Consider the following 13,540-nt stretch of genomic DNA (forward strand, 5'->3'; position numbering starts at 1 on the left):
GCACATATGGCAAGCATTCGTAAAAACCACATATATTTGCATGGGGTCGGTTCGCCTTGCTCATGCATGCGCTTGACGATAATTATTGTTTTCGTTCTATAAAAGCTTAGCTTGAGGCTTTAATGGTAGAAATTTTGTCCAAACCAAAAAGTTCCCACTTTTTAAACTTTAAAGCACACTTGCTTCAATAATAATGCATAAGCAAACATTTGTCTTTATTAGGCTCATATATAAATGTATATACACTAACATTCAAAAGTTTAAAGGTAGGGTGGGCAATTTGTTTCATAAACACTTTTTTGTTATGCTATGTACTTATATCGTATGTGGAAGTCACAGGACCAAAAAACATGTTTGTCCAATCATTGCATTAGGTCCAAATGCAACGATATGATGTCCTACCAGCCTGTCATCATATGTATTTTCCTACCCGCGCACCCTGCTCGCTCAGACATCACATGCCATCAGAGCGTTGCGTAAGGCTATGCAGAGTTGTAGACAGTCACCGAGCGCCATAAAGAAACAGCAGTTCTTACAGTTCCTCATGAACCAAAACAACAAGCTTATGCTTCGTTTACGCCTCGTCGTAACCGTATACGAGATAGCAACCGTGACATTCTACACGGAGCTGTCGAGACTCGGATTTATGTGTTTTTATCCATCAACTAACACTATCAATGGTGAAATTAGGCTGCAGCAGTCAAGTGGTACAGCTAGAGCTCTGTAAGTTGTTTACATTCATCATTATTGTAATGTTAAGTGCTTTGAGACATGAGACATAATTTAACATCGTCTCTTGTCTTGTGATGCTTTGGAGATGCTGTGCGTTCGCGTGTTTTGGAGGCGTGGCGTGGTAGAGCGCTCTGAAGGCAGGGTGGGATCTTATGCTGTTAAAGCTAGCCTGCTATTGCTAGCCTGTTTGAAATGACCTACTCTACCTTTAAGGTCGGTAAGATTTTTTGATATATTTTATATTAGGCTGCATTTATAGAATCTGTGTGTGGTTTAAAGTTTATCTGATGCTGTTTGGTCTTTTAATTATTTTTAAACGTATTATGTCCACCTGAGGAGTTTTTTCGGACCCCTGTTTCCTAGCAACACGTCTAGATGTCCTGGATCACCGTGGGAGGCGAGTGCGAATCTGAGGGGTTGTTTCAGTTCGATGCTGACGTTACATAAGGGCCCCTGCGCTTCAAATAACCTACAGTGATTTTATTTACTTTTTAGCCCTTGTTTTCGGGTTTTGGCTTTACGTTTTTAACACTTTTTATCATAGCCCATCTCTTTGTTACTTCTCAGTTTGTAACAGCTGAATTTGAATTCTTTTGTTTGATTAAACCTGACTCTAATCCTAGTTTTTTCTTCCAGATTTTGCATATAAAGAGAAAGATTTTGAGGAACTTGGTATACATATTGAAGGTCTTTGAGTGTCAATAGGATATTTGAGGTACCTTCAAAATGTTGGAGATGTTACCCAGAAATGTGTCTTCTGATTTTTTTACAGTTTATTGGCTATGTTTCAGTGTGGGGATATTTTTGGACCAATGCTAGAAGTCTAATCCATAGGTCAGATGCCATACATGGCCTCTATACTACGGGCCAGGGGTCATTTAATGCTCACTTTTGACTGCAGAATCCTCCTGACCGGACCTTTGCCCCCCAGGCATGTGTGTTATTCAGCCAGAACCTCTAAATAACCTGTGCCTGTGATGTCTGAAGATGGAGAATCACTGTGTGGTCCACTTTCACTGCGACTTTTTACTGCCTGAGAAATGTTCCTCTCTGCTCAGCTCTCAGGATATGGCAGAAGTAAAGTGAAGGACACATAAAACAGACTTCACCTCTGGGCTTTTATTGCACCCCTTTGAAGTTACTCTTCCCGAGACAGTGAGTTGACTCAAATATCATTCACTCCATCCCACATATGATATTCTTTCTTTTTAACTCTTAAGTGTTTCTGAGCATCTGGGCATAAGAGAATTTGAGTCAACATGCCATAACCCATTAAGTGTGTGTTTGACCTATTTGCTCCACAGATCAAGTGGATTGACTAGCATCTGCTGTTATATGACCTTGTTAGATCAATGTGCTTGAAGAACAGGAAAATATGAAATGTGATACAATTATACACGGACAAATTACGGTAAATGGAAAAAACATTCAAATAAATGTTATGTGGTCTTGTGGCACCAAGACATTTGGTTAAGTCCTGTAGGTTGTGAGGTGGAGCCACCGTGAAGTGAACTTATTGGTCCAGCACATCCCACAGATGCTCAATTTAGATTGAAATCAAGGGAACTTGGAGGCCAGGGCAACACCTTGAACTCTATCATGTTCCTCAAACCATTGGCAAGGTACAGAGGCCACTTCCACCAGGGAACATCATTGTGTATCTGGTCGGCAACATTGTTTAGGGAGGTGGCACGTGTCAAATTTACGTCTACATGAATGATCAGACCCAGGGTTTCCCAGCGTGCACACTGTAGGCGCTTTCGACAATGCAGCAAAGTGCGATGCGCTATGTATTGTGAGACATTCCTCCCATAACCATCATTAAAATTTTGCGTGACTTGTTCCACAGTAGACCTTCTGTTGGCTCTGACCAGACGGGATAGCCTTCGTTGTCGTCGTGCATTGATGAGCGTTGATGAGCCCTCAACACCTCTTACTAGTTTGTGGTTTGTTTCTCGGAGCACTGTCGGTAAATTCTCAACACTGCTGACCGCGAACAACCCACAAGCCTCGCCGTTTCAGAGATACTCTTACACCTTGCCATAACAATTTGGGCCTTTGTCAAAGTCGCTCGGATGTTAATTCCTGCCCAATGTCTGCTCCATCTACCCAGACCTTGTTAGGAGATTATCAACGATATTCACTTCACTTGTGACTGGTCATAAATAATGTTTTGGCTCATCAGTGTTTAAATATAGTATATTTATGTTTGTATGTATATGTATGTATATATATATATATAGCCCTATTAAAAGGCAGGCAAATGTAATCAAAATTTAGGCCTATATAAAAGATTAACTGACTTTTCAATTTATAAAATATAGTAAATGATAAAAATGTGCAATGTATCCATAATAATCAAATTTAAATGGCATTCAACTATACTTTTCTGATATCAAAACTTTAGTGGGCCTATGTTAAACTTGGCAAACCATCAAAGGAATATGCTTATGTAGTTACTAATTTTCTTATCAAACTCTTGGCCAGTTCTCACAGTGGAAACTACAAATCTTGACATTTGATCCTGTAGTCATGAGACAAATATGCAGACAGAAACTGATTGCTGGTGTAACCTGACCGTAGCCAATCAAACAATCAATTCAGGCCTAGATTTATATGTTAAAGAGCCATCCAGGGTCTCTAACAACAGTGGAGAACTGAGAATCAGACTAAATTGCTTCAAAACTAATATAATCAACTTTTTTCCCCCTCTGATAAAAAAACAAAAAACACAGTCCATCCTGCTCAGTCGTAATCCGCAGCCACAATTCCACATGCCAGATGAGTGCAACTGAAAGACATTCCCACCATAGTGTAAACAGGAAGTGGAATAAAAAGGCCACTCAGAGTTATTACTCAAGATAATAATAAGTTCAGAGTGTACTTGGCCAAGTCCTCAGTGTTACTACAAGTCACTTTCACATTTGCTTTATTAGTATCCTGTGGGGTTTTGGGATTTGCTCTTTGAAACAGCAGTTATTTAAATGTCTAATTCAAACGCTAACGCACATGCAAATGACCGTTACAGGTGTGGCTGCACAGGGGATCGGACTGAGGAAGAAAGAAACATGTTTACACCTGGAAATGTGTTGAGGTGAGTTGAGCTCTTCGCTTTTTATTATTCGTGTAGTATGCACTTTAAAACAACATCAATGAAACATTCACATCAGTGGACAGATATAGAAAAACATAATTTATTTGGCCTGATTCATTTTATATGTTGAATTGAGATGTGATATCCTTTGCAGAAGTCTGTAGTGTGGTACATGTGTTTTGTTTTACCACTGTGTTGATGTGAAAACATTTTTTTTTTTTTTTACATATATGTAATCTTAGGTATTTAAAATAAATGACATGAAAATGTAATTAATGCGTAAAAATATATATATAATTATATATTTCATTTATCTTTTCAACGTTAATACAACACATTCAGATAAATTACATAAAATTATATATATATATATATATATATATATATATATATATATATATTGGTAACACTCTACGTTTTCATTCGTTTATTTATGAATAAGTTAACTAAGTGAACAGTACTGTATTCTTATTTGCTAACATTAACAAAGATTAATAAATACTGTAGCAAATGTATTGCTCATTGCTAGTTCATGTTAGTTAATAGAAATACATTAGCTAATGTTAACAAATGAGACCTTATTGTAAAGTGTTACCATATATATATATATATATTATTTTTTTTACCATACATATATATATGATTTTTTAATTTATGAAAATATATATGGCCTATAAAGTATTCCAATTTGCATAAATTAAATGCAGAAAAAAACCTACAATGATATATAAATACTTGATATTGATTGAATGCTTGATAATTTTTTTATATAAAAAATAGCTGTTTCGTTGATTTAGCATTACAAGGGCAGTGTGCTTATGTCATTAAAATAATGTCACAACAAAAACATTTTAACAGGAAATGGAGACTAAAAATAGACTCCGTTTCCTTTATAAAAATATAATTCTTTCGACTTTATGGCCTGGGCATGTTCTCGATAACCTGAGTGAAATTTTCTGCGGCATTATCATTGCTTTAGGGTTGCATGTTTTTTACCAGGTTGGTGTTGTGAAGCGTCATGTTGGATACCAGAGGCAGTTTTCATTCCTGACCTCTGCTTTTTGGTTAAGGTTATTTTTATTTGGTTAAGCTGGTAAAAACAGTCTTCTCCCTTTTTGTCTGAGTTCATTAAAGGGATGAAATTAGAGTCATTAATTGGAATGGGGGGCGTACTGAGAATGAAATGAACACCTGGAGGCAAACGGGAGAGTGGGTGGGATTTTCCAGACTGCAGGGGTGATTGGACAAAGCCGTGTGTGTGTGGATGTCTGCATCACTGATAACTCTCAGCATCCTTGTGAAGCTTTCAGAATTAGCTCTGTTTAACTGCATAATACCGCTGGTAGACTTTCTTTTTTGTTTTCTACTCATTTGCAGTTACCTGTCTGTGGATTCTGTGCATGAGATGTGTAATCTTCTGACCAATTTTGAATTATTTTTCAATATATTCAGGTCAGATCTCTAGGGGCAGAGGTTATTTCTCAGGATTTGTGCCAACTGTATCACTAGTCATTTATTTGAAGCTATTCATGTCTCTTAAGGGTCCTCAGCTGACCTTTCAGCCATGTGAGAATGGGAATTACTTCTTTTATAGCTCTCTGTGTGTGGGGGTCAGGCTTTGCTATCTTAATAGAGATCAAATGTCCCCAGAAGGATAGTAAAAGCTGAAATCATCAGAGCTAAGGCATAGATGATAGTTGTGTCTGGCCTGGGGCATTTCCCTGAAAAAAAAAAATAGAGAAATATTTTGGTATAGGCTTAAAATATGATTAATATCTCAATATAAAAATAATAGAAGTCGAAGGAAAGTTCCCTCCGTGATATAATAATGAACGCGTGTTGTTAAATTCAGATCTCAAAATAATGCTGTGGTTGGGCAAAATAAAATTATATATATATATATATAAAATAAAAAACATAAAATAAGGTAGAACGTTTAAAATACAATATATAAAATCAAACAAAATAGAGAAATATTCTGGCATGGATGTAAAACATTAGTAATAGCTCAATATAAAAAATAGACGTCAAATTAAAGTTCTCGCCATGACATAAACATATGTGTTGGTACATTTAGATCTCAGAATTATGGTGTTGTCAAAAACTGTCAATATGGCATTATTTATTGAAGGCTGGGCCTAGATCAGCACCTTTAGCTATATCTTTAGGACAAACAAGCTGGTAAGAGTATACATTTGCTTACTCAGCTACTGTGTGTGTGTGTGTGTGTGTGTGTGTGTGTGTGTGTGTGTGTGTGTGTGTGTGTGTGTGTGTGTGTGTGTGTGTGTGTGTGTGTGTGTGTGTGTGTGTGTGTGTGTGTGTGTGTGTGTGTGTGTGTGTGTGTGTGTGTGTGTGTGTGTGTGTGTGTGTGTGTGTGTGTGTGTGTGTGTGTGTGTGTGTGAGAGAGAACTCTGTGGGTGGTAAAGTGCAGGCTGTCCATTTAAGGGAAGGATTATTCTTTCTTTTTTTTCTTTGGGACAGGACATCAGTCTGGGTGGAATTTTTACCTTCTGATGTTTTAATCCCCACATTTCTCTCCATCTCTCCCTTCTTATGCCCCTTTTCTGCTATCCTCATCAAAATGATGGTTAATCATCTCTTCAACACTAAGAAGTTTTGATGGGATTTCAGCCGCCCTGTATTATGTGGGTTTTGGTGCCTGTGAGAGTGTTTATCTGTGTTTGTTATTATTACAGATGTTCATAACTCAATTTACAGCTCTCGCATACAATATTTAATGAGAATGTATTGTGTGCTTGTGTAAAAGTGTACAATTCAGAATATATATATATATAGATGACCATTTAATATTTGATTATTATGATGTCATTTATACCTCAAAAATTCCACATTTTTATTCTGCTTACATCCTGTTTGCTTTCTTGTTTCAAAATTAGTTCAAATTTTTTATTTAATTTAAAAGGCATTCATAATTTAAATATGTGCCTGAGTGAGAATTTCACACACATTTCATCCAGTTAGCTGATGTAACGAGACAAGCAGAACTATAAGAGAGGAATTAGAGACATATCACATCCTTTCTGCCTGACCTGGAAAGAAGAGATTCACATTATGGAATGAAAGAGAGAGAGAGAGAGTGAGGACAGTTGAGAAAAAGGAAGTGAGAGAGATGCCAGGGGCGGATGCTCCAGCGCTGCCGCATCACTTTTGATTTGCATGCTCTATATCTCTGAGCACTTGTATATGTGTTTTGTGTTGTACAGGCATGAAACTAGAGCAGAGCTATTGTTCCAGTAACAATGATGAAAGACGATGAGAAAGATGCTTGGATAAATGTACAATCTTGGCTAGACTCTCAAATAGATTCTACTTAAAGGGGAAGTTCACCCAAAAAAATTAAATTTGTTTTATCATTTACTCACCCTCATGTTGTTCCAAACCTGTATGAATTTCTTTCTTCTGCTGAGCACAAAAGAAAATATTTTGAAGAATAGAAGTAGCCAAACAGTTGATGGTCCCCATTGACTTCCATAATATGGAAAAAAGAAATGAGGAAAGTCAATGGGCACCCTAACAGTTTGGCCACTTCTATTTAGACAGCTAGGAAAACATTTGGCACTGTGATGCACTGTCCATCTTCATGTTAATATAGAGAATCCTCTGTCTGACCCCTCAGTCACACTGAGCTATTGTCAGTGGAAGATACAGTCTAGTCTCAACGACTATTTATTATCACATCACATCGCATCATTTATATCGTACTGCAGGTCCAGATATGTGGCTATTAATTCTGACCTCAGACCCTTATCTCTACTGTTACATTTCACCAGCGTTTTCAGTTTGGGGATATTTTGTGGCCAACCATAAATGCCATTCTGAAGATCTTTATATTTACAGTGTTGATTCAGCAGTAATGAAACACATAGCTGAATTTACATATTCATACATTTACGTATTGATTCAGATTAGCTTTATTCACCGGTTGGTCAGATTTTGCTTTGATATGTTACTGTTAAAAAGTTTATGGTTGAAGATTTATTTTAATATTTTTAAAAGAAGTATCTTATGCTCACAAAGACTACATTTATTTGATCAGAAATACTTTCTATATGTTTTATACTTTCAAATAACTGTTTTCTTTTGTATGTTTTAAAATGTTATTTATTCCTGTGATGACAAAGCTGAATGTTTTTAACTGGATCATAAGACATGAAGTAGTGAACATTTAGTATTTTTACATTCTAAGTCCACAAAACTACACCCAATATGCTGTTATATGAGATAATTTTTTTAATATTGATTTCTCACAGGTGTTATACCTGTATTTCAAATTGCACATTGCATTGTGTTGTGTTTTAGGGTTGAAGGAAATGCCGTAAACTTAACGGAAAAGTACTGGTAGTTTTATGCCAGGACATTATCCATTTTTCTACAGATATTTTTCTTACTGTGTACAGAACCTCGTATTACAGAATATTCCGTATACAATTCCAATAATCCATCATCAGCCAGTAAGCTGTTAGTATGCAAAATACAAGACTACATGAAGCAGACAGTGAGCGTATACACAACGTTTCTCTCAGATTAACAGACATCACATTGAAGACCTCAATCAAAGTCGACCCGGCCCGGTTCCTTTCCCTCATATCCATTTTGATTAGATTTGCATATTTCAATTTTAGAGCATAAATTGCTCCATGATGTTGTTTGGTCAAGTCCCACAAGCCCATCTTGACATGTGTGTTCTCCGAATTCATTTTTTTCTCAACCCCAGTTGGCCAGACCTCTCTTTTTCTGCATCACTTGAACGCTTGTGTCCCAGGGGCTTTGATGTAAATTGGAGAGAATCTCGGCACTTGGACACTCCGTCTGGGCATCCAGCCTAATGAGTGTGGCCCGGGTCACCAACGCACCTCTCTTTCTCCCTGCCCTTCTTCTCCATTATCTGCCCTTCACTGTCTCTTCTCTCCCTGAATTTCATTTTTCACCCTCCACAGTCTTTCTGTTTTTCGTCTTCCACATCTAAACACACATTCCATCCATCCCTTTGTTCATCGTCATACTCATCCCATTCATAATGCATCTCCCAAAGAAGCAAGACCTATGAAACCAGTGGTTTCCTGCCCTCAATAGACTTGGCCCACATTTTCAGCTTACTGTCAGATGTAATAATGTAGCAGTGTTCTTGCATTAGCTTGTGTGGTTAGAAGATGCCCATCAGCTTTACTGAGCTTAACTGAGGTTTGTGTAATTCATGAGGAACCACTCTGTGTATAAAGCTGCATCTATGCTGTTATATTAGGGAATGCAGTTTATGAATATTATTATTGCATCTTCTCTAAAACACCTTAACACAATCATAGAAATTTGTAGTTTGACAATACGATTCTGAAACATTATTACTGTAAAAATGTTCTCTCGGCATAGTTTCTGTCTTGCTTTGCTGTTGCCAGATTTCGACAGTATTCTTGTATTCACAAAGGATGAATTAAATCAAAATTGACAGTAAAAATGCTGTTATTTTGAACATTCTATTCTTAAAAATATTAAGGAAAAATTCATAATAATAATAAATGTTTACTGAGCGCCAAATCAGCATATTAGAAGGATTTCTGAAGGCTCATGTGACACTGAAGACTGGAGTAATGATGAAAATTTAGCTTTACCATCACATGAATAAATTACAATTTACAATATATTTAAAAAAATAATTAATTTTCTTTTTTTGCCCACTGAAAATCAGTGGAAGATTTCTGTGATGAATTTATTGACTGAACAAAATATTTAATGTTTTTTTGGGTAACACTTTACAATAAGGTTAATTAGTTATTAACTAACATGAACTAATAATGAGCAATACATTTGTTACAGTATTCATCTTCGTTAATGTAAGTTGATAAAAATACAGCTGTTCATTGTTTATTCGAATAGTTCACAGTGCGTTTACTAATGTTAACAAATACAACCTTTGATTTTAATAACGTATTAGTAAATGTTGAAACTAATATTAACTAAGATGAATAAATGCTGTAGAAGTATTGTTCATTCTTAATTCATGTTAACTAATGAACCTTATTATAAAGTGTTACCGGTTTTTGTTAATTATTTTTAAACGTTTTTTCTTTTCTTTTTTTTTCTTTTTTAAGGAGTCTCTTCTCGCCAAGGAAAAAATTATTTTGTATTATGAATAGTTGTGTTTTTCCGATGGTCCGGTTTGGATTTTAAACATAACAAAATGGCAATGTACATACGTCACAGAGGGTTTGTTTGTGAAAAAAAAAGAAAACGTTTATGGGTAAGATAACAAGTCTTTATTCCTCTCTCTCTCTCTGTTCTTATATCATAAATAATTTTTCTTGATGTTCTGAGTGCCCCATAACACAAACATCTGCTAGACTTTGTTAGCACACACAGAGATCATTTTTATCGGTTGATAAGTCACATCCTGGGACATCACGCTCTGTCTTTTCTCAAAGAAAGAAGCGTCCATTTGCGTTTGTATATTTGTCTCATTCTTACTATCTAACAGATGTAAAAAATGTATCTGTCACTTTAAGTAAAATACTTACAGGCCTATGTTATGTAATATAATAGTGTCATACCCATAAATAAAGAGGGGGAAATGCCAAATGGCCAATTGTTCCTGTCATGTTTAATGTTCTCTGCAATGATAAACTCTTTTTAATAAGTTGTTCCTGTTTTTAGAATTCATGCTGTGATTCAGACTCCCTGTAGCCGCTCTGTGGCCGTGGTCGCAGGTGTTGTTGAGGGGATTTATTCATTTGTTTATCCAGGTGGCCTCTGTAGCCAGGGGCTGACCGTGCCAACCTTGCCGTTGGGAGCTGAGCAAGGGCACAGAGTTTATCTCACAAATGACGGCGTACTCTACCTTTTTGGGCAATGTGTTATTGTGTGTTACCAGTGTGTTAGTGTATGTTACTGTGTGTTGCAGTGTGTTACCTGTGCTATTGTAAAGAGGACACTGACAGGTTTGGAGGGTCTGTGGCAAGTTTAATTTCGAGACTTTGTATGCAGGTTCATTGAGTTTGTTGGCTTGTATTTGTGTCTGTTTGTAGTTTATGAAGGAGTTTGGCCACGCTAAGGTACTTACTAAAGTATATATGTCCTATATTTAAGTGTGACCTCACTTCCACGCTGTGGAGTCTGTTAGATAAGAAAGCTGATAATGTCAGCAGGTGTGTGGCTTACCGGAAAGATAGACCTGGGATGGGTGAATGAGGAACCAGATGTAGAATTAGATCCAGATATGGACACAAATCAAATTTGCATGTAAACTTTTGTGTTACATTGCCCAGCATGGATCAAATGTGGGTCCAAAAGTGTGGTAAGCAAATATATACAGTATTTATATTTATATATGTATATATAGAGTATATCCATCCATCCATCCATCCAAAAAAAAATTGTCTAATAGAAGCTTCTTTTCTTTCTGTTTGTGAACTTGTGAATTCTGGTTAAAATCATCTGAAGGGAAGCCTCAGTTTACCTGTCTGTGAAACAAGGAGATTTGTTATTCGCATCGGGTGGTTCTTTGCTCCATGTCATGCATTAAAATTGTGTATTGCACACCTAGCCGTGGATAATCCCTACATAAATAATGCTATAAAAGTTGCTTATTTGCTGCACAACTGTACATCACCATAGAGTTGCAGCCCAAATGAATAATCTATGCCAATCAGAAGCGTTACGTCAGTGAAAGAGAAAAGGGGACAAAGAGGCTGGATGCTCATCTCTCATTCCTTCTTTCCTTTCACCATTTTTCTCTTTAACTCTCAATCTCTCCCTGTCATCTTTAACTGATTCTTATTGTTGTTTCTCTATCCCCCTCAGCCACCTGCTCCCAGTCTCTTTTATCAGAGTTTGAGTCAGTGAAGATGAGAGAATGGCAGTCTTACCTGCTCTATTGTGTGTGACGTTCTTCTTATAGAAGCTTCTTTTCTTTCTGGTGGTGAATTCTGATTAAAACCATCTGACGGGAAGCCTCAGCCTACCTGTCTGTGAGAACACAATGAGATTTGTTATCAGGTACAAGTCTTGCATTGGAATATTTAGAGAACCTCCTGCACACTTTAGTTGTACATACCATTTTTTAATGTCATATATGGAAGAAGAAGAAAAACAAGACTTTGGGCATCTGCACTATATGTTGTAAAGGTTGTAGGTCATTTCTGGTTTCCATTACCTGTTTTGTTTTTTTTGCCTATTAAAAATTTGTGGATGGTTTTTGTAATTAATTTATTGACTGAACAACATATTTAATGTTTTTTTGTTTATTTGTTTTTTTATGTTTTTTTTGTATTTAATTTTAAAAGGAGTCTCTTGTGCTCACCAAGGCTACATTTATTTGATTTAAAAAAAAGTCATATTGTGAAATCTAAACTGAAATGTATTTTAAAGTGTAATTTTTTCATGTGATGGCAAAGCTGAATTTCCAGCATCATTACTCGTGTCTTCGGTGTCACATGATCCTTCAGTAATCGTTCAAATATGCTGATTTACTGCTCAAGAAACATTTCTTATTATTATCAATGTTGAAAACAGTTGTCCTGCTTAACATTTTTTGTGATACATTTTGATTTTTAAAAAAATTGTGATGTTTTTTTTCCAGATTTTTTTTAATGAATAGAAAGATAAAAAAGAATAGCATTTATTTGAAATAAGAATAATGTCTTTACTGTCATTTAAAAGCATTAATTTCTTTAACAAAAATCTTGAGCATAGCATATCATGTTGTTTCTTGATCAAGAATAACTTTGTACTTGCAGGAAGTTATGATAACACTTACGAATGTGTTTTTGAGAAGGTTTATTTTAGGTAGGTGTATTTGAAAATCTGACTGACAATGTGCTAGACACTGGAGAACAGAATACAGGTGGAGCATTTCACACCTCGCCTCGTTATTCTGTTTACTTGTCTAAACACGTTCATGGCGGCTTTATTCAAATCATTCTAGAATGGCAGTCTGCCATCAGCGGTGACTGATATTTAGCCAATGGGTTAGCAGAACTACATATAGATACGGTAGTCGGTAGGGAAGAACTTGTGTTTTGGGGTAAATCATCACAAAACGTAAATCCTAGATACAAACGTCATGGTGATTCCTTGGAGTTTGTTGTGTGAATGTCACCAACACCCCGAGGAGTGAAGGTGTGTCGGCTTATTTCTGAGAAGTTGTTTAGTTGATGAAAAGCAGTACGGGACATCATCTATTTCTCCACGCCCTTCTTCGTGCACAGGCATGTTCGGCTCTCACGGTCGGTGGAGTATTGAACCAGTTCTAAGATGCATTTCAGGAGAATGCACCTTACAACCATCAGGTGCTGTGCGTTGATGCATGTCCCTTTAAAATCTCTTCAAATTTAAATATGTAATGCCCATCCTATTTTCAAAAAAATGGGGACTGAAGGGTTCAAGCTTAAAAAAGAGGAGGACGTCTTCTGAAGCCATGATAGCTTTGTGTAAGGAACAAACTGAGTCTGTTCCTCGATTTGGTTCTCAAGCCATTGGCTCAATCATCCGGTCGAGAGGGGAAGTGAATAATGACTGTAAATCAGTACATTTCATAAAGTGATCATTCAGTCTGCTTTAGTGAACTGATTCAAAATGACAAAGAAAAGATCCGTTCCTGAAGAATGATTAGTTCACTAATCAGAAATGATTCCTTCTCTCATTAGCTAGTGCAGATATTAACACTTTCAGTGAATATCAATTTTTGGTCTATCTTCAGGCCAC

At 36.5% G+C, this 13,540-nt stretch overlaps 1 protein-coding gene across 4 annotated transcripts in view; it reads left to right on the top strand.

The window, feature by feature from the left end:
* The first annotated feature begins 789 nt into the window (after positions 1 to 789).
* Positions 790 to 13,540, top strand: part of tiam1a (TIAM Rac1 associated GEF 1a) — a 64,901-nt gene continuing 52,150 nt past the window's right edge. Inside the window, exons 1-3 of one of the 4 annotated variants that reach the window (XM_079600421.1) lie at positions 790 to 1,566; positions 1,664 to 1,887; positions 3,761 to 3,826. The gene's annotated coding sequence lies outside the window, so the exon portion shown is untranslated. Of the gene's footprint in view, positions 1,888 to 3,760; positions 3,827 to 13,540 lie in introns of all 4 variants that reach the window. The other 3 variants (XM_079600423.1, XM_079600426.1, XM_079600427.1) reach the window with 3 other exon arrangements.

The sequence above is a fragment of the Phoxinus phoxinus genome (genome assembly GCF_949152265.1).
Source record: "Phoxinus phoxinus genome assembly, chromosome: 23".
NCBI classification, from domain to species: Eukaryota; Metazoa; Chordata; class Actinopteri; order Cypriniformes; family Leuciscidae; genus Phoxinus; species Phoxinus phoxinus.